Raw genomic sequence first — 22,447 nt, 5'->3', positions numbered from 1 at the left:
GTTTCTCTGTTGTCCCCGTTCATAAAGCATAAAGCAACAGCATCAGAGCACGGTGCAGAGTCTCTAGATGAGTTTACAGTAGTCCCTCGTTCTTATTAAACATCCATGTTGTAGTCCGCTGTATAGAAAACTGTAGTTTCCATAGTTTCCCCACAGCAGCAGACGCACATTTATGACGTCCGCTGGCGCATCATAAACACGTCAGATAGTGAAAGTGCAGTCGGATTCTCAAAGCAGTCTCTTCTCCTAAGTCCTTTTGAATTATCCTATCCACTATCCCTTAACCCTGTGACGTTTCACTCAGAGGTCAAGGGATAGACGATAGGGTTAGAACTTAGGAGCTGATTTTTGGACTATTCGACTGCAACCATGGGCTCGGAGACAGGAAGTTACAGGAAGGCGTGAGAAGCAGCAAACAGCACCTCTTCTGAAGCCCCGCCCCCTTCTGAAGCCCCACCTCCTTCATGGCCCTCAGACACACCTGTGAGTACTCTTTGTATGTGTGTGTGTGTGTGTGTGTGTGTGTGTGTGTGTGTGTGTGTGTGTGTGTGTGTGTGTGTGTGTGTGTGTGGCCTAGCATTACCATCCTTGTGGGGACCTACATCTGTTTACACAGTCACGTGTGGGGACTCGCCCCCCTTATGGGGACATAATGGAGGTCCCCATGAGGGCAATCATTAATTTTAGGGTGAAGACTTGGTTAGGCAGGTGTTGGTTATGGTTAAGGTTAGGATAAGTCTCCAGGAAATGCATGTAAGTCAATTTAATGTCCCCTGATGTGATGTATACATGTTATGTGTGTGTGTGTGCGTGTGTGTGTGTGTGTGTGTGTGTGTGTGTGTGTGTGTGTGTGTGTGCGTGTGTGAAGCTGCTTAGTACAGAGGGATTAGAGGCGACACGTTGAGTCTCTCTGAGGTTAAGCTGTTCCATGTACCTGTAGGGCAGCACACAGAGGGGGAGGATATGTATGTGTGTGTGTGGAACAGGAAGTCTGACCTCTGACCCATGTGTCCTGTTGCTAGGAGAAATGGACGGCCAATGGTGGGACGGCGAGGCTGCACCGATGTCTTTGGTAAGCCCCCCCCCCTAAGCCCCGCCCCCTCCTTCCTGTTCGGTGTCACATATTGGCTGAAATCAACTGATGCTGTTGCTTAGCGACCACATGTTTTTACATTCTCATCAGCATCCGGTCACCTGGCAACCGTCAAAGGATGGAGAGCGTCTGATTGGTCGGATCGTGCTGAACAAGAGGATGAAGGACGGGTCGATTCCTGCAGACACCGGAGCCCTGCTGGGACTCAAGGTGAGACTCCTCCTCCTCTTCCTCCTCCTCCTCTCTCTCCTCCTCATCCTCCTCTCTGTTACTTTGCTCATGTGTTCAGGTTGTTGGGGGGAAGATGACAGAGTCTGGTCGTCTATGTGCGTTCATCACGAAGGTGAAGAAAGGAAGTCTGGCTGACACTGTGGGGCAGCTGAGACCAGGTAACACACACACACACACACACACACACACACACACACACACACACACACACACACACACACACCTGAACTAACCCTCTCTCAGGTGATCAGGTTCTGGAGTGGAACGGTCAGGTTCTACAGGGAGCCTCGTTTAACGAAGTCTACAACGTTATCCTGGACTCACAACCTGAGCCTCAGGTGGAGCTGATGGTGTCCCGCCCCCTCAGGTACACACACACACACACACACACACACACACACACACACACACACACACACACACACACACACACACACACACACACACACACACACACACACACACACACACACCTGATGTTGACACATTACTCTTCTGTTCCTCAGAGAGGTTTCCAGAACAGACGGCTTGCTGCTGGACTCCAGTAAGTTCATCAACACAGACACACACCTACTGACACCAGAGACACACACAGACTCCCTCTCTTGTATATCAAGAGAGGGAGTCTGTGTGTGTCTCTGGTGGACCAATCAGAGAACAATCTGAGCCGACAGCTGTCACAATATATATATAGATTTAATATTTGAAAAGGTTTTAATATGAATATGAATGTATTACATTTCAATCAATCTGAATATTATTTCATGATACCTAATGTTAGAAAGATCTCCCTGGTCCCCGGCTTGAGCTTCAATCTCAGGATCCATGTATTTGTGATCCTCTCCAGAATGGAAGTAGTCATCACATACAGATCATCAACTAGTTCCTGAACAGTGTCCTTCACATGCTGATATCCAAGAGAGGGAGTTACACAGTCACAAGATGGAGGAATAGAAAGCAGTATTCAATGTTTAGTTCAGATTAGCTCCACGTCAGAAATGATCATGCTTGTCATATGTCTATCTCCATAGAGGCTGAATCATCATGTTAATCACATAGCTATCATATGCCTAAAACAGTCCTGATGCTCTTCTAGGTAATCATACATCCTGTCATGCACACAGCTGCAGTTGGGATACCTTTGTTATCATGTTACTCTCATGTTGGAAGAGGACGTTCAGTGTTTTCACAACACGACCCAACAACCACTAACACCAGACAACAAGGACCACACAGAGACTGAAAGTGTTTTCTTCTCTCCAGGTTTACCCATCAGACCAAGCGTTCTCTCCAACCAGGTTTCCGTAAGTTTACCCAGCATGCACTCCACCATCACACTGCACATCAGCCAATCAGCTCTCAGTTAACTGCATTTCCGTGGTGATGTGTTTCAGACCGGCAACAGGCGTCCTCTGGTCCCCAGGATCCAGGTACTGTAGAGGGGTTCTCCTCTGGGTTCTCCTCTGGGTTCTCTCCTGGGTTCTCCTCTGGGGGTTCTCCTGTGGGTTCTCCTCTGGGGGTTCTCCTGTGGCGTTCTCCTCTCTGGGTTCTCCTCTGGGTTCTCCTATCTGGGTTCTCCTCTCAGGGTTCTCCTCTCCTCTCTTTGTTCTCCTCTGGGTTCCTCTCTCTTACTTCCTCTCTCAGGGTTCTCCTCTCTTGGTTCTCCTCTCCTCTCTTTGCTCTCCTCTGGGTTCCTCTCTCTTACTTCCTCTCTCTTGGTTCTCCTGTCTGGGTTTTCCTCTCTGGGTTCTCCAGTGTTCTCCAGTGTTCTGTCCTCTTCCAGGTGAAGCTCTGGTATGATAAAGTGGGCCATCAGCTGATCGTGACGGTTCTTGGAGCAAAAGAGCTTCCTGTCCGGGCCGACAGCCGACCGAGGAACCCGTTCGTTAAGATCTACTTCCTGCCGGACCGCAGGTGAGAACATGAGAACCCGTTCGTTAAGATCTACTTCCTGCCGGACCGCAGGTGAGAACATGAGAACCCGTTCGTTAAGATCTACTTCCTGCCGGACCGCAGGTGAGAACATGAGAACCCGTTCTGATAGCTGATCCTCAGGTAAACACCTGATTCAGGGTCGTGTGCACACAGGAAGTGAGGGGGAAGACCTTTCAGAATAAAAGAGGAGCCAAACAGCTTTATGTGTAGCATCAAAATATAAAACCTTATAAAATAATAAAGGGAACAATAAAGAAACCCCGCCTCCTGCCATTAAGCCCCACCTCCTTCCATTAAGCCCCGCCTCCTGCCATTAAGCCCCACCTCCTATCATTTAGCCCTTATTATCTCTTTCCTAATGTAAGTCGATGGGAAAAGTATTTTTGAGCTAAAGTGTCGTCAGGAGGCCGTCTTCATCTCATTATGCTGCACCCCCCCCCCCCTCAGTGATGAGTCTCTCTGATTGACAGACCCTCTCCCCCCCCTCCCTCTCTCTCCCCCCCTCCCTCAGTGATCGGAGCTACCGCAGGACGAAGACAGTCAGAAAGTCTCTGGATCCTCGATGGAACCAGACCTTCATGTTCTCCTCCGTGCAGAACAGAGACCTGAGGGAGAGGAACCTGGAGCTGACTGCCTGGGACCAGGGGGGGGAGGAGCTACTGCTGGGGGAGGTAACCAATCAGGGGGGAGGGGCTACTGCTGGGGGAGGTAACCAATCAGAGGAGAAGGTCTACTGCTGGGGGAGGTAACCAATCAGGGGGGAGGGGGTGAGTAGAAGTACTCAGATCTTGTACTTGAGTAAAAGTAGAAGTACTCAGATCTTGTACTTAGAAGTACCAGAGTGTAGGAATACTCTGTTACAGTAAAAGTAGAAAAGTATTATCATCAAAATATAGTGAAAGTAGCGACAGTAAAAGTAGTCATTGTGCAGATTGGTCCATTTCAGAATAATATCTATGATATGTTTTATAATGATTGATCATTGAAGTGTTCTCAAAGCTCGTAAAGGAGCAGCTAGTTTGAAGGACTTTGTATACTACAGAGTAGCTTGTGAATTTACTCCAGGTGGAACTAAAGTCTGATTTAACACTTGATTATATTTCACATCATTCATCCACATCTGTGAAGTAACTAAAGGTATTAAATACATGTAGTGGAGTAGAAGTACACCATGTACCTCTGAACTGTAGTGGAGGAGAAGTACACAGTAGCATCAAATGTAAATACTCATGTAAAGTACAAGTACCTCTGAAGTGTACTTAAGTACTTGAGTAAATGTACAGTTACTCCCCCCCAGGTGATCGTCCAGCTGGACTCGGCTCTCCTGGATGATCAGCCTCACTGGTACAAACTGCAGCTGCCCATCACCCCCCCCATCCTGCAGAGGAGGGGTCTGCAGAGTGAGACACACACACACACACACACACACACACACACACAAACACACACACACATACACACACACACACACACAGACACACACACACACACACACACACACACACAGACACACACAGACACACACACACACACACACACACACACACACACACACACACACACACACACACACACACACACACACACACACTTTGATGGTTATATTATAACATTTATTCCATGTCCTTTATACATTTCTTCATCTTGTTTTTTCTTCTGTTTAACTTTTTTCCCATGATGCTTTACCAGACAAAGGTCCATACTATAACGCAGGTAAAAAGTGTGTGTGTGTGTGTGTGTGTGTGTGTGTATGTGTGTGTGTGTGTGTGTGTGTGTGTGTGTGTGTGTGTGTGTGTGTGTGTGTGTGTGTGTGTGTGTGGTGTGTGTGTGTGTGTGTGTGTGTGTTATAGATTAATGTAATTTAACCTCTCTGTTTCTCAGGTGCTCCCAGGATCAGTGAGTTAGAGGAGGATGGCATCGGGGTCGTCTCAGGTGAACTACACCTCCCAGCATGCACTACACCTCCCAGCATGCACTGCAGCTCAACATTAAATGTACTATATGTATAAGTATGATTTATTGATTTTATTTTTTTCCATGCAGACTACCGGCTGAGTGGGCGGGACTTCCACAGCTCCACCCAATCAGTGCCGGAACAGGTCATGATGGCGTCCAATCAGAACGCTCGTTCAGACCTAGTTCGGATGAGGTCACGGTCTCCGAGCCAGTCCTCCCCTCTCAGGTAAAGCGGTTACTACACCTGTATTAAAAGTCTCCTATCATGCAAAAGTCACTTTCTGATGTCTTCTCTACATCACCATGTGTCCCCGGTGTGTCCCCGGTGTGTCCCCGGTGTGTCCCCGGTGTGTCAGGAGACTCACAAAGTGTCAGGAAATAAACCCCTCTCTCTTTTCCTCCGCACCCACATCTCTAAAAACGGGGGGAACAACGGAGCTGATCCAGATTTGCTGCGTCATGACCACATTACTAAAATGTGGGCGGGCTTTACACCCACGGGCCAATCAGAAACGTTGCTGTCAGAAACAATGAGACGTGTTCTGGAAGTAATATGGTCTGTGTTTACATTAGCATGCTAACACTCAGAGCTAACCTGTAGTAGTTTCTTTTTAAAGCTACAGACCCAGAATCATCTCTTTAGTAACAGCTGAAAGAGAGGGGGAGGGGCTACAATGATCTGTTTGGTATTTTGAGCAAAACACTTCAGAGACATGTTTTTATATCTGAGACCTATGATATATGCCTGACCTCAGCAGTAACCCTTTGTACCCGCTGTACCGCGAGGACGCCGTGCGGCTGCTGCGTGGATCCGGACTCAACCGGGCCTCGTCTGACGCCGGGCAGTACAGCAGCCTGGAGAGGTACCTGACCCCTGACCCTAAACCAGACCTGACCCCTGACGCTGAGCCACACCTGAACCCCTGACCCTGAGCCCTGGCCCTAAACCAGACCTGAAACTGAGCATGTAGTACTAATTAAAGTCTGTGTTTCAGGAGATCTCTGAGGAGGATGTCAGTCACCAACTCTCTCGATTCTCCTGGGAGGTACTGCAACTGTAGTAGGAATACACACATGTTGTACTTTAGTACATGTGGTCTCAATAGTTGTAGTAGTTTTACCAGTTATAGTAGTTGCGGTAGTTGCAGTAGTTGTAGTAGTTGCAGTAGTTGTAGTAGTTGCAGTGGTTGCAGTAGTTGCTGTAGTTGCAGTAGTCACAGTAGTTGTAGTAGTTGTAGTAGTTGCAGTGGTTGCAGTAGTTGCTGTAGTTGCAGTAGTCACAGTAGTTGTAGTAGTTGTAGTAGTTGCAGTGGTTGCAGTAGTTGCTGTAGTTGCAGTAGTCACAGTAGTTGCAGTGGTTGCAGTAGTTTCTGTAGTTGCAGTAGTCACAGTAGTTGTAGTAGTTGCAGTGGTTGCAGTAGTTGCTGTAGTTGCAGTAGTCACAGTAGTTGTAGTAGTTGCAGTGGTTGCAGTAGTTGCTGTAGTTGCAGTAGTCACAGTAGTTGTAGTAGTTGCAGTGGTTGCAGTAGTTGCTGTAGTTGCAGTAGTCACAGTAGTTGTAGTAGTTGCAGTGGTTGCAGTAGTTGCTGTAGTTGCAGTAGTCACAGTAGTTGTAGTGGTTGCAGTAGTTGCTGTAGTTGCAGTAGTCACAGTAGTTGTAGTAGTTGCAGTGGTTGCAGTAGTTGCTGTATTTGCAGTAGTTGCAGTAGTCACAGTAGATGTAGTAATTGCAGTGGTTGCAGAAGTTGCTGTATTAGCAGTAGTTGCTGTATTTGCAGTAGTTGTAGTAATTGCAGTTGTTGCAGAAGTTGCTGTATTTGCAGTAGTTGCAGTATTAAAAGTCCTCACTCTGTTTTTCTGTGTAAGATATCTCCCCGGTCCGAACCAGTGGACCAATCAGATGATGAACGGGAGCTCTGAGGACTACAGGTGAGCCCCGGGGCTTAAGGATAATGAGATATGTACTTCCTGTTTATCTGCCAGTTAGGGGATCAGAGCTTAAAGGGGCGTGGCCTCTGAGTGTCAGCCATGATTGGATCTTGTGTTAAGCTCTAAGTGTGACGCAGATCTGAAGTCAGTGAGCCGTTCTGTTTCTTCTCTCAGTCAGGACTTCATCCCCGACTTCCCATACGAACCCGGCACCTACGACGAGGAGCAGCTCAGGTAACAGTACAGGTGTAGAGGACTTCCTGCTTCAGTAGATAGGTGTAGAGGACTTCCTGTTTCAGTAGACATGTGTAGAGGACTTCCTGTTTCAGTAGACATGTGTAGAGGACTTCCTGTTTCAGTAGAGAGGTGTAGAGGAATTCCTGTTTCAGTAGACAGGTGTAGAGGACTTCGTTTCAGTAGACAGGTGTAGAGGAATTCCTGTTTCAGTAGACAGGTGTAGAGGACTTCCTTCCTTCAGTGATCTGATTCGACCAATCAGAGAGCAGCTCTGCCTGAAGCATTGTACCACTCTCCCTTTAATTGAATCCCCTCACCCTCTGCTAGCTGATTGGCCGTCACTCTACTGACTATGTTTGTATCATCACCTGGTCATTATGTAATAACTTTGCTCTGGGATCAACAGCCTGGATATATATGGCAGTAGTTATTACCACATGTCATATATATGGCAGTAGTTATAACCTCATGTGATATATATGGCAGTAGTTATAACCACATGTGATATATATGGCAGTAGTTATTACCTAATGTCATATATATGGCAGTAGTTATAACCACATGTCATATATATGGCAGTAGTTATAACCTCATGTGATATATATGGCAGTAGTTATTACCTCATGTGATATATATGGCAGTAGTTATAACCACATGTGATATATATGGCAGTAGTTATTACCTAATGTCATATATATGGCAGTAGTTATAACCTCATGTGATATATATGGCAGTAGTTATAACCACATGTGATATATATGGCAGTAGTTATTACCTAATGTCATATATATGGCAGTAGTTATAACCTCATGTGATATATATGGCAGTAGTTATAACCTCATGTGATATATATGGCAGTAGTTATAACCACATGTGATATATATGGCAGTAGTTATTACCTCATGTGATATATATGGCAGTAGTTATTACCTAATGTCATATATATGGCAGTAGTTATTACCTCATGTGATATATATGGCAGTAGTTATAACCTCATGTGATATATATGGCAGTAGTTATAACCTCATGTGATATATATGGCAGTAGTTATTACAGCATGTGATATATATGGCAGTAGTTATTACCTCATGTGATATATATGGCAGTAGTTATAACCTCATGTGATATATATGGCAGTAGTTATAACCTCATGTGATATATATGGCAGTAGTTATTACCACATGTCATATGGCAGTAGTTATTACCACATGTCATATATATGGCAGTAGTTATATATATATTATATATATAGTGATAATGCATGCAGCATGTGATAACCCACCAATAGGAAGGCTTATTTCTCAGTTCACCAGCCATTGGGAGGAGTTTTCTTTGGCCCTTCTGTTAGGTTGGTAGTTTGAATGTTTGTGTTTTGTTCCAACAGGGTGAACCTTCGAGGCGGATCAGACGGTTCGAGTCCGACAGGAACGCCGTCCGTCAGCCGCAGAGGACGCCAGCTGCCCATCGTCCCGCCCAAAGGCCCTCCGGACAGAAGTAGGTCTCCTCAAAACAGAGACTGACGTTAGCCAGGCTCTTTCTTACGGTTTGGGTTAACGATGCGCCGCCGGTCCGATACGCATCAGCTGCTGTCCAACATCTCTGCCAGTGCAGAACCAAAAGAAAGCAAGAAAGTGAAACTGAGATAAACTGCTGGCCGATCAGAGTGATAAGGTTCTCTTGGTTCTGCGTAGTTCTGCTGCTGGGTGAATCTGTAGTTGTTTTCTGGTTTATGACAGGAGAGTAGGGGTCAGTCAACACCAGTGTTGAAAATGTAATATATTACATTTGACTTATTACTGTCTTTTTAAAGTAATAAGTTACATTACAATATTACTGTCTCTGAAATGTAATGAGTTACACTACTTTTATATTACTTTTGAGTTACTTTACCAAAATAACCGCAAAAGAATGGCTAGGTATTTTAAATGCTAACATGTAGTTTAGTGCAGCTATACATCCAGTGAAGAGCAATGTGGTATAGCATAACAACTGTGTAGGCCATTGAGGCTACTAACAACTTTTATTACACAGCTTAGTTGAATACTCGATTCTGATTGGTCAATTCAGAACATGTGACACGTTGTTAATACAGTAGTACAGACCACTGTCAAGGACTATAATGAAGGTTGCTAAGGAGGATCAAGAAAGAGAAAGGAAAAGAGGTTAAAAGACGGAGTGCTGGACGTCAGATAAATCACCAGAAGAAGGCAGAGAGGAAGTAAACAATAACAGGAACACGGAATGAACTACAGAGAGGAAGTAAACAATAACAGGACACGGAATGGACTCTGTATTTTGTTTAGTATATGGCCATATACAGGCCCGGTTCCAGAACAAAATGACTGAGGGTGCATCTGAGATTACAGGGGGCGCAGCAGTAGTAGGTTTACATGAGCAATAGTGGCCGGCAACAGCAATGAAAAATAGCATTGATGTTATGGTCCCCAATGAACAGATTATGGCATTTGTTATGTTTTGAAACCAAGCAAGTGAGAACATTTCAAGTGTGTTAAAAGTGCAATCCTGAGATAGTTCATATAGTCCAAAGTGGACTATGGCAAGGAAAAGCACAAAAGCTTCAAAACTGTACTGATAAAACAAATGAGAACATATTGTAAATCAAGGCAAATATTATTTGAACCAGCTCATGGTTTGAAATGGCAAACATTGAAAAGCAAAAGTATTATTAAAACCATGTACTACATCATCACCTTGGTCCCATCATATACTCTGGGAAGAGAATATTTACTGTGCTTGAAAACTGGATCACATCATCATGTGAGGTTGACTTTGTGACCTGGAGAACATTTCAGCTGCAATATTAGCTTGTTGATAAGCTTGGGATATGAGATCTTTTTGTAGCCATTCGTGGTGAAGGCATCTGTGCTATTGTATGCATTATTTTTGACCCAGCATTTCTACATGGCAGAATATGGCACTATTTTTACATGAATATTCTAGCCATTGTCTATTTTTATACCACGAGCTGCAAAATGACCGCCTTACCCCACTGTGCAGGCGGGTACTTGTTGAGATATACCTGGGCAGGCTCTGTTTTGCCGTGGTATCCTGGCACCTGCGGGCCGCAGAGGGGTGCCGTAGTTTCGGGCGACGAAGACTGCTGCTCCGGGGGCGGGGGCGACGAGTCAGACGGGAGTAAGCTAGTGTCCACAACGGAAGGTAACGTGATGTCCCCATCTGACCTGTTGCTACTGTCTGCAGTAGATGCAGTGTTGCTGGCGTTTAGTGATGGTTGCTTTAACCATTTTCTTATAAATGATTACCCACAGATGTGTGTCATTGCTGTGGAAGCACTTTGGAAATGATGCACGCGCAGCGGAGCAGGTCACGCGCACCTGACACAATTTGTTGTTTGTATTTTTCGCTCCGTTCTCTTTTTTGAACAGAGGGTGCATAACATTCAACTGGGGGTGCAAAGCATGCCTATGCACCCCCGAAGATCCCGACGCGAAGCCTGAAGGGTAAACACCAGGTTTACTAATCTACCCGCACCATTTTTCTCTGGTGTCGGAATGTCTCGCGATGTTGGTACATTCTTAAAAAACACCATTTCATTTCGGGTTAAAATGTGTTGTAACTGCGTTACTGAGAATTGTAACGGGTAATATATTACCCATATTTCATTAGTAATGCGTTACATTACTTCGTTACAGCAAAAAGTAATACATTACTGTAACTCCGTTACTTTTGTAACGCGTTACACCCAACACTGATCAACACGATGGATTCAGTTTCTCTGGAGCTCATGTATTAATGAAGTTTAAAAGAAGATTTGAGACAACGGTAAAGATGAGTCTGAAGTTCTGAGAGAACAGTGAGTGTGTTCTAGAGTTTCGTGAGGTGAAGCTGGGTATCATCAGCATAAAGAGGAGTCAGTTATTAATATGCATATTTTGAAACCGCTTGGAAAAGGAAATCGTTTTATAGCAGCTTTTTCCCTCCATTGCACTAACAGTGTTTTCACTTCGAGGTTAATCCTTCCTCCATCTATTTCCAGCAGCTCATCCTGCGTCAGGTGATTAGCCGGCTGAGGCCTCCTGCTCTCTCCACCAATCAATACAAACGCAGTAATGGAACTAAATTAATTAATTAACTGTTTCTAAGAAAGGACTTCCTACCTTTCCTAGAAACAACGGTGTGTTCTGGCGGTTCACCTGGAAACTACTTTTATAATCTAGAGCAGTGGTTCCCAACCTGGGGGGCGCAATACATGATTGTCACTAAAAGCCTTGTCTCTACATTACAATAAAATATAAAAAATAATTGATTAATTAATTTTAATCAAAATTCAAGTTAGTAGCTATTATAGGCATAAAAAGACAGAAATGTATAATTCTTTCTTTAATAGAAATGTTTCTTCTGCCCGTAAAGTGTCCAAACCAGGCTTTTTTGGATAAGCGCATTTTTAAAACATAGTCATTGTCCATGCCGGTTTCAGATTATTTGTCACAGTTGCTCCGATCAGATCGGTCTCCTCCATTTTGTAGATTATTTACGACTTTTGAATCCACATAAACACATCGGCAAAATCCGGCTTACTTTGAGCATGTGTTTTAAACAGTTTAATCCCTTTGTGAATTGTTTCCACTTGCGCCGTCCTTTAATTTCTTCATACAGCGGGAATCCAAATGAATGAATCCTGAGTCCAATAACCATCAAAGTCACTCCAATAGTGCTCCTTAGTTACGCTGTCATCCTCCTTTAACAACATACTACACATTCATCCAGTTTGTGACAGTAGTTGTAGCATTTTGAGACTTTTCAACTTTAATTACCGCTGTGCGCCCCCCCCCCCCCCACACAAACACACACAAGGGGGGGGGGGGGCGCAACTTCCAACAGGAGTCATTTGGGGGGGCTCTTGGGAAAAAAGGTTGGGAACCCCTGATCTAGAGGATTAAAGCCAGTGTGTTGATCATGTGTTCCAACAGGTCATGTGATTTTGTTTTTCTTTTCTCTTTTGCTCTCCATCAGTTTTATCTACAGAAGCAGCAGCACCAGCTGTAGCTCCTCCCACCCAACAGGCCCCTCCCCCTAGCAATCAGCAGCCACCTCCTGTTATACGAGTCCAGGCCCCGCCTCCCCCAGCACCTGCTAAACCCAACCCACCTCTTGCACCTGCACCCGTTACTACACCTGCACCCGTTACTACACCTGCGCCTGTTACTGTATCTGCACCCGTTACTACACCTGCACCTGTTACTGTATCTGCACCCGTTACTACACCTGCACCCGTTACTACACCTGCACCCGTTACTACACCTGCACCTGTTATTACACCTGCACCTGTTACTGTATCTGCACCCGTTACTACACCTGCGCCTGTTACTGTATCTGCACCCGTTACTACACCTGCACCTGTTACTGTATCTGCACCCGTTACTACACCTGCACCTGTTACTGTATCTGCACCCGTTACTACACCTGCACCTGCACCCGTTACTACACCTGCCCCCGTTACTACACCTGCACCTGTTATTACACCTGCACCTGTTACTGTATCTGCACCCGTTACTACACCTGCACCTGCACCCGTTACTACACCTGCACCTGTTATTACACCTGCACCTGTTACTGTATCTGCACCCGTTACTACACCTGCGCCTGTTACTGTATCTGCACCCGTTACTACACCAGTACCTGCTCCAAACCAAGCCCCGCCTCCACCTGCACCTATTACTGCACCTGCTTTAGTCCAAGATCCAGTCCAAGCCCCGCCCCCTACACCTGTTCCAGCCCAAGCCCCGCCTCCTACACCTGCTCCAGTCCAAGCCCCGCCCCCTGTACCTGCTCCAGTCCAAGCCCCGCCCCCTGTACCTGCTCCAGTCCAAGCCCCACACCCTACACGTGCTCCAGCCCAAGCCCCGCCCCCTGTACCTGTTTCCCCTCCAGCGGCTGCTGAAGACCCGCCCCCAGCTGCTGCCCCGACCACCATCCAATCACTGCCTCCTCCTGAAGCGGCTCCGCCCCCTGCACCTGAACCGGCTCCTCAGAATCCAGGTGAGCAACTCACAGGTTTGGAGTTATAATCTTTAGATCTGTGAGTCCTCGCCTCTGATCCCTGTGTTTCCATCAGAGCCCGACAGACGACCCACCACACCTGGAGGGACCAAGAAAGGTGTGTCTGACGATGCGTTCAGGTGTCCTGTTGTGTGTGTTTCTGCTGGTTAACTCACCTGTCGCTCTCTCCTGCAGAGGTGAAGTGGGAGGACCTGCAGAACAAAGCAGCCAATGGTACGTCACAAACTGGGAGCCCCGCCCACTGTGGTCATGTGACATGTCTGCCCTTGATGACTTGGGCCCTTTCTCATTTCATCAAATCCCCCTCCTCGACTCCTCGACTCCTCGGTCCTCGCCTCCTCGGTCCTCCGGTAGTGACCCGGAAATGAATTTTAGCGAGCCATGTTGAAGGACATCTCATTTCTCTAAATGCACTTCGAGGACCGAGGATCAAACGTTGAGGAGGCTCTCTGGAGGAGCTATAACCGAGGATACACTGATGGGTCCTCCACGGTCCTCCACGGCTCCTTCGTGGATGCATTTCTGACAACAGAGATGTTTCAAAGAGTCGTGACGCACGGCCGGACTGATCTCAGCCAATCACAGCTCTGCATGCATCCCCTGGATATTATTTTATTAACTGCTTGAATCAGACGCGATGTTTACAGAGAGAACAGCTGTGAGGTCCGTGCAGAAAGCAGAGCAGTGTGTATAATATATATCATATCACTCAGTATAACAGGCCTACTCTCTTTATTTGCTTTAGTTTATTAGATATCTACAAACAAAGAGTCCATATTTTTCTAAAACCATTTAGTGCTTCACAAAATAAAATACACAACGGCTGTAGCCTGATGATATGCTTTAGGAGCTGTAGGTGCGTGTGTGTGGTGTAGGTGTGTGTGGTACAGTGTGTGCGTAGATGCAGCGGACAGACAGGTCTCAGTTGGTTTGGTGTCCTCTGCTTACTTTTAATACTTGTAAATACAACTTTTGGCCCGTAATTTATTTTCCTCATTGTAGCGACCAGAGAGGGGAGGGGGGGATATATCCAGTCTCTGATAGTGTTACGTTATTATGAGAGTGCTCTGTTTGATTCTGAAATTGTATATATTTATATAATTATATGTGAGTGTGTGTGTGTGTGTGTGTGTGTGTGTGTGTGTGTGTGTGTGTGTGTGTGTGTGTGTGTGTGTGTGTGTGTGTGTGTGTGTGCGCATCTGTAGCCTGTTATTGTCTCGTTATACCGCACTGTGAATGAATTAAAGTAAATATATAAGTCATCATGAACACATCTGTCCATCAGACAGAGGGCTGCTGTGCCTCCTGTCATCATTAATGGACGTCTCTTTAAAATGACCGCTCAGAGGAGAGGAGTTCTCATTTCTCTAACCGCCTGCTGCTTCCCCTCCTCTCTCCTCGGTTCCCCTCCTCTCTCCTCGGTTCCCCTCCTCTCTCCTCGGCTCCCCTCCTCTCTCCTCGGCTCCCCTCCTCGGCTCCTCGGCTCGCATCTCCTGTGGGCGGGACTAAGTCTCGAGGATAGGAGTCGAGGAGGGGAATTAGAGAAATGAGAAAAGGCCTTGGAGTCTCTTTTTTCTCTGATTGAGTTTGTTTTGTTCTCCAGGGGAGGCAAATGACTTGGAGCCGAAGGTAAGCTTACCACACACACACACACACACACACACACACACACACACACACACACACACACACACACACACACACACAACACACACACACAACACACACACACACACACACGTGCACACACACACACACCACACACACACACACACACCTGATGACGTGCCTGTCCGTCTGCAGGTGAAGGACAGTCTATCCAGGGACATCAGCGACGTGTCGGCCGTCTCCAGCATCAGGTGAGACCAGAAGCCTCAAGACTTTTCTCATGACATTGCTCTTCATCATTTTGTCTACATGCATGCTGTTCTCTCCTCTCATTGGCTGAGACAGTCCATCAGTTGAGTCGGAGGCGGGGTCAGAGGGACCACAGGAAGCTGCTGGGGCCTCAGAGAGCGGGGATTCAATGAAGAAGAGCGAATCAATGGAGGAGACGGAGGATGAGGAGGAGCCGGAGCCTCCAAAGTAAGCAGCCGACCAATGAGGCACTCTGTAGCGGCTGTAGTGACTCCTCCTCCCTATAGTGATTGACAGCTCTGCCCCCCCCCCCCCCTCCAGTGATTGACAGCTCTGCCCCCACCCCCCCTCCAGTGATTGACAGCTCTGCCCCCCCCCCCCCCCCCTCAGTGATTGACAGCTCTGCCCCCACCCCCCCTCCAGTGATTGACAGCTCTGCCCCCCCCCCCCCTCAGTGATTGACAGCTCTCCCCCCCTCCAGGCCGCCCCCCCCCCCAGTGAAGGCTCCAGGTGCGGGGGGGGGAGGTCTGTTCTCTCGGCAGGAACAACGACGATGATGATGACGACAAGAAGAAACGATCAGGAATCGGAGCGAAGATGATGGGACTGGTCGGGCTCGGGAAGAAACAGAACAGCCAGATCAACCCTGAGGGTGAGTCAGGTCACTGAGGGGGTGAGACAGGTTCACTGAGGGGGGGAGACAGGTCACTGAGGGGGAGACAGGTTACACTGAGGGGGGGAGACAGGTCACTGAGGGGGTGAGACAGGTTCACTGAGGGGGAGACAGGTTCACTGAGGGGGAGACAGGTCACTGAGGGGGTGAGACAGGTTCACTGAGGGGGGGAGACAGGTCACTGAGGGGGAGACAGGTCACTGAGGCAGTGAGACAGGTTCACTGAGGGTGAGACAGGTCACTGAGGGGGGAGACAAGTCACTGACGGGGAGACGGGTCACTGAGGGGGAGAAACAGGTTCACTGAGGGGGAGAGACAGGTCACTGAGGGGGAGAGACAGGTCACTGAGGGTGTGACAGGTCACTGAGGGGGGGAGACAGGTCACTGAGGGGGAGACAGGTTCACTCTTTCTTCTTCCTTCTTCTTCTTCTCCCGCGCTCCAGAGGAAGAGAAGAAGAAGAAGGTGATCAGACTTCCTGTCCAGAGGAGTGTAGAGACGGGCATCGCTGTGGAGTTCAAAGGTCGTTTCACCCGCCAGCCGAGCCGTGACCCCGACGCTGACGACCCCAAGCCTGGAGCGTGAGAAACACACCTGAGAAACACATCTGAGACCCCTTCACCTGAGACACTCTCACCTGAGACCGTCACCTGAGACCCTCACCTGAGACCCTCACCTGAGACTCTCTCACCTGAGACCCTCTCACCTGAGACCCCTCACCTGAGACCCTCTCATCTGAGACCGTCACCTGAGACCCTCACCTGAGACCCTCACCTGAGACTCTCTCACCTGAGACCCTCTCACCTGAGACCCCTCACCTGAGACCCTCTCACCTGAGACCCTCACCTGAGACCCCTTCACCTGAGACCCCTCACCTGAGACCCTCTTACCTGAGACCTCTCACCTGAGACCCCTTCACCTGAGACCCCTCACCTGAGACCCCTCACCTGAGACCCTCTCACCTGAGACCCCTCATCTGAGACCCTCACCTGAGACCCCTTCACCTGAGACCCCTCACCTGAGACCCTCTCACCTGAGACCCCTTCACCTGAGACCCTTCACCTGAGACCCTCTCACCTGAGACCCTCTCACCTGAGACCCCTCACCTGAGACCCTCTCACCTGAGACCCCCTCACCTGAGACCCTCTCACCTGAGACCCTCACCTGAGACCCTCTCACCTGAGACCTTCTCACCTGAGACCCTCACCTGAGAACCTCTCACCTGAGACCCTCTCACCTGAGACCCTCTCACCTGAGACCTTCTCACCTGAGACCTTCTCACCTGAGACCCTCACCTGAGACCCTCTCACCTGAGACCCTCTCACCTGAGACCAGGTTGTGGGTTATGATGACGCTCCTCTCTTTGATTCCAAACTAGTTTATCAGAGATCGATGTATCGATGTATCGATCAGATTTGTTAATTGATCCAGGCGGATACAAACATGAAGACAAAGTTCCTCGATTCAAAGTAACTCAAAGTTTTCTGCATCAAAAAAGGAACAAAAAGAACAAAAAGAGCAAAAAGAGCACAATCAGAAGACTAAACCTCTTCCTGTCTAATAACTGATAATAAGATCAGCTGTGATCCATTGTCATGTCACAAGAGATACGATCAGATCGTATTTTATTGATCCCAATTTGGACATTTTAGTGTAGACATGCAGAGATGCGTCATACCTGACAGCAGACATTACAGAGCAGACAGCAGACATTACAGAGCAGACGTTACACCGCAGACGTTACACAGCAGACATTACACAGCAGACGTTACACAGCAGACATTACACAGCAGACGTTACACAGCAGACAGCAGACATTACACAGCAGACGTTACACAGCAGACATTACACCGCAGACGTTACACAGCAGACGTTACACAGCAGACGTTACACAGCAGACATTACACCGCAGACGTTACACAGCAGACATTACACAGCAGACGTTACACAGCAGACATTACACAGCAGACGTTACACAGCAGACATTACACCGCAGACGTTACACAGCAGACATTACACAGCAGACGTTACACAGCAGACAGCAGACATTACACAGCAGACGTTACACAGCAGACGTTACACAGCAGACAGCAGACATTACACAGCAGACGTTACACAGCAGACGTTACAGCAGACATTACACAGCAGACGTTACACAGCAGACAGCAGACATTACACAGCAGACGTTACACAGCAGACGTTACAGCAGACATTACACAGCAGACGTTACACAGCAGACGTTACACAGCAGACAGCAGACATTACACAGCAGACATTACACAGCAGACATTACACAGCAGACGTTACACAGCAGACAGCAGACATTACACAGCAGACATTACACAGCAGACATTACACAGCAGACATTACAGCAGACATTACACAGCAGACGTTACACAGCAGACATTACAGCAGACATTACACAGCAGACGTTACACAGCAGACAGCAGACATTACACAGCAGACGTTACACAGCAGACGTTACAGCAGACATTACACAGCAGACGTTACACAGCAGACGTTACACAGCAGACGTTACACAGCAGACAGCAGACGTTACACAGCAGCCGTTACACAGCAGCAGTTACACAGCAGACATTACACAGCAGACATTACACAGCAGACAGCAGACGTTACACAGCAGACGTTACACAGCAGACGTTACACAGCAGACAGCAGACGTTACACAGCAGACGTTACACAGCAGACGTTACACAGCAGACAGCAGATGTTACACAGCAGACATTACACACAGCAGATAAGAGAGACTTAAAGGAGCCTCTTTGAAGCGCAGTGATGTTCCCTCAGGCTGATCTTCCCAGGAGTGAAGCTAGCAGCAGATAAACACTTCTCTGGCTTCCTGGAGAACCTCGGCCCCGCCCAGCTGGCCGGGAGGCAGACGCTGGCCACGCCCCCCATGGGTAACAGCCAATCACAGGCCTTCATCTCTATAAACACACCTGATGTTCAAGTGTTTATATTTACACAATACATGAGTTATATATATAAGTGTCTATTTTAACTCATTAGTTATATATTAGTGTTTATATTTACTCATTATTTATATTGGTTAATAACTGTAACATCACGTAACGAGGCGCTCTAATTGGCCGCTGGTGGTCAGGTGATATTCAGATCGGGATGGTGTACAGGAAGGAGCGTCTGGACGTGGAGGTGATACGAGCCCGCGGCCTTGTGGGTAAACAGGGCACCAAGAACAACACACCAGGTACACACACACACACACGCACACACACACACACACACACACACACACACACACACACACACACACACACACACACACACATACACAAACACACACTCACACTCACACTCACACACACACACACACACACCACGAAACTGTGCCTCAGGGCTTCGTAACATTTAACAACCTATTAATGTATCATACCCACTTAACGGAAAGAAACTCAGCTATCTGACGATATGAACCATTTTTACCGAAACAAAACACAACTCTAACGCCAAGCTTCTGAATCAGCACTAACGGCCCCTACACACGGCGGCGTGCATTGAAGCTTCAACGCTTCTGCCCGTTCACTTTGAATGGAGTGACGTCACGCTTTGCCGAACTGCATTGTGGGAGCAAAGCTTCGACGGAAGCGTCAGCCAATCGAATCATATGCAAGTACAAGCTCTAAACTGCGTGCTTGTGTGTCCGGGGCGGGAGATTCATGTGATTGGTTGTTGGTCGAGCTTCACACGCCCGCCGGCAAGCTTCAACGCACGCCGCCGTATGTTGAGGCCGTAAGCGAAAGAGTGCTAACGCACTTAGCACATAACTCACGGTAGAAATATTTTATACTTCATTGGATCTGCACAAACAAGATATGCTGAGATTCCACAGATTCCAATGGTATAAGTATCACGGCAGCGAAGGCAAGAAAAGACAACACACAACTTCACTTTACTGAACCAAAACGGCAAATATGTCTTACCGTTGCTGTTTTCTGATCAAAAGTTGTGTTCAATGGCATTAAAACGCATAAAAACGCTGCTGAAGGTTAATCCAATGTCTCTGTGTCACTTTGAAATGATTACTGATAATCTATCATACATTTTTTGTCAAAAACTGAGTTTTCATATATAGCTGCTATGAGAGCTACCAGAGTGTATGAGAGCTACAACCCAGCTTCCGGTTTTGGGCATGCTGGCTACGCATCACTCTCATTCACCAATGGTAATGTCTAGGTGGATTTAGAAATTTCCCCTCGATTCTAGATTATTAATTTACCCCTTTTAGAAGTGAAGTTATGGTCATTTGTTCTGGGAATGTCATTTTCTTTGTGTGTGTGTCTGCGTGTGTGTGTGTGTGTGTGTGTGTGTGTGTGTGTGTGTGTGTGTGTGTGTGTGTGTGTGTGTGTGTGTGTGTGTGTGTGTGTGTGTGTGTGTGTGTGTGTGTGTGTGTGTGTGTGTAGCCCCTATGTGAAGGTGTATCTGATGGATAATGGGAAGTGTGTGATGAAGAGGAGAACTCGTCTGGCGAGGAAGAGTCCGGACCCTCTGTACCAGCAGCAGCTGCAGTTTGAAGAGAGTCCGGAGGGGAAAGTACTGCAGGTACTTATACACTATATATATATACTATATATACTGCAGGTACTACAAGAAGTATACATATACTACATATATATATATATATTACTTAATTTCCCCAGAAGTAGAAATGGGTCCAAGTTCTTATGGATTAATATCATGTGTATATAAAGGTTAATATGGATGATATTCGTGTCCTCAGATCATCGTGTGGGGGGATTACGGACGGATGGACCATAAATCCTTCATGGGCTGTGTTCAGATCCTATTGGACGACCTGGACCTGTCCAACATGGTGATTGGCTGGTTCAAACTGTTCCCCGCCACCTCATTGGTCGACCCCGCCCTGGCCCCGCTGACCAATAAGGAAGTAGAAGGCAACGTGAAGCCCTAACAACAACACATCTTCCAAGAGGAGGCGGGGCTTACTGGGAGGAGGCGGGGCTTACTTTGAACTGAACTGAACTACAGTCGCTCCATTCTGGCTCCATTACATTATTTTAGTGCTTTACATTACATATATGACATATATAACATTTTTTACATATATGACATATATGTCATATTACATATATGACATATATGTCATATATGTCATATATGTCATATATTAAATATATGACATATATGACATATATGACATATATAACATATATAACATATATTACATATATGACATATATGACATATATAACATACAGTATTACATATATAACATATATAACATATATTAGACATGTAACAGTGAATGTGGACCCACTGCGCCACGCTCCGCTCTCATTGGATGAACGGAGCCCCGCCTCCCTGTTTCTCATTATACGTCCATGAGTTTTGGTGACAGGGGGGTGGGGCCAACTGCCGGAATAAAAAGTCCCATGATGCTCTGCTGCATGATGACATCACATCAATAACACCATGATGTCATCAAGAGGACCTTAGGAAAGCATGCTGGGAAAAGGAGAGACAAGGAGAGGCTGCCGGCCAATCACAGCGGCTCCTCAGCATCATGTGACTGATACATGTGTTTCCATGGCAATGTTAATGATGTTGTCTTCACGAGAAAATACAAAATAAAGTCCCTTTGAAACACCACGGACTTCATCCAACCTTAGACCGACTTCATCCAACTGTAGACCGACTTCATCCAACTACAGACCGACTTCATCCAACCTTAGACCGACTTCATCCAACTGTAGACCGACTTCATCCAACTACAGACCGACTTCATCCAACCTTAGACCGACTTCACCCAACCTCTGACCGACTTCACCCAACCTCAGACCGACTTCACCTTAATGAAACCAGCCAAACAGAACAGTTTTTTCTCCCCATATAAGTTTGCAGAAGTATTATCTTTGGAGCATCCTAACAGAACTCTGTTTTACAAGATTACATTTTGAACACATCATGATAACAATACAGTGCACAGAGCGCGGTGCGTTCAGGTGCAACAAAACACCATCAGTCAGAAACATTCAGGAACAATCGAGTGTTTTTCATTAACAGGAGAGAGTGGGAGGAGAGGGAGTGTGTGTGTGTGTGTGTGTGTGGTTGTGTGTGTGTGTGTGTGTGGTGTGTGTGTGTGTGTGTGTGTGTGTGTGTGTGTGTGTGTGTGTAGATCATTTCCAGGAAGAGGTGTGTGTGAGTGTGTGTGTGTGTGTGTGTGTGTGTGTGTGTGTGTTTTTTAAGTGACTTCCTGGTCCACCGGGTGTATCCTGTTAAAACACACACACTCAGGGGGTCATGTTAACTTTATGAACACACACACACACACACACACTGATTGTGACATCACTTTATTCTTCAGTCAGAAACATTCAAAACTTTATTGAAAAACTGAAATTCAACAACTTTAACAGAAACGTGAGAGAACAGAAGGACAGACTGATGATATATATATATATCTCTATACATACAGGTATATAGATATATATAGTTA

General features: G+C 46.9%; 1 pseudogene; it reads left to right on the top strand.

Moving 5' to 3' along the window:
• Positions 1–316: 316 nt before the first annotated feature.
• Positions 317–21,028, top strand: LOC117477736 (annotated as a pseudogene).
• The last annotated feature ends 1,419 nt before the right edge of the window (positions 21,029–22,447 follow it).

This window comes from Trematomus bernacchii, unplaced genomic scaffold, assembly GCF_902827165.1.
Source record: "Trematomus bernacchii unplaced genomic scaffold, fTreBer1.1, whole genome shotgun sequence".
NCBI lineage: Eukaryota > Metazoa > Chordata > Actinopteri > Perciformes > Nototheniidae > Trematomus > Trematomus bernacchii.
The sequence above is the reverse complement of the archived record's forward strand: the minus strand, read 5'-3'. Positions and strand labels throughout refer to the sequence as shown.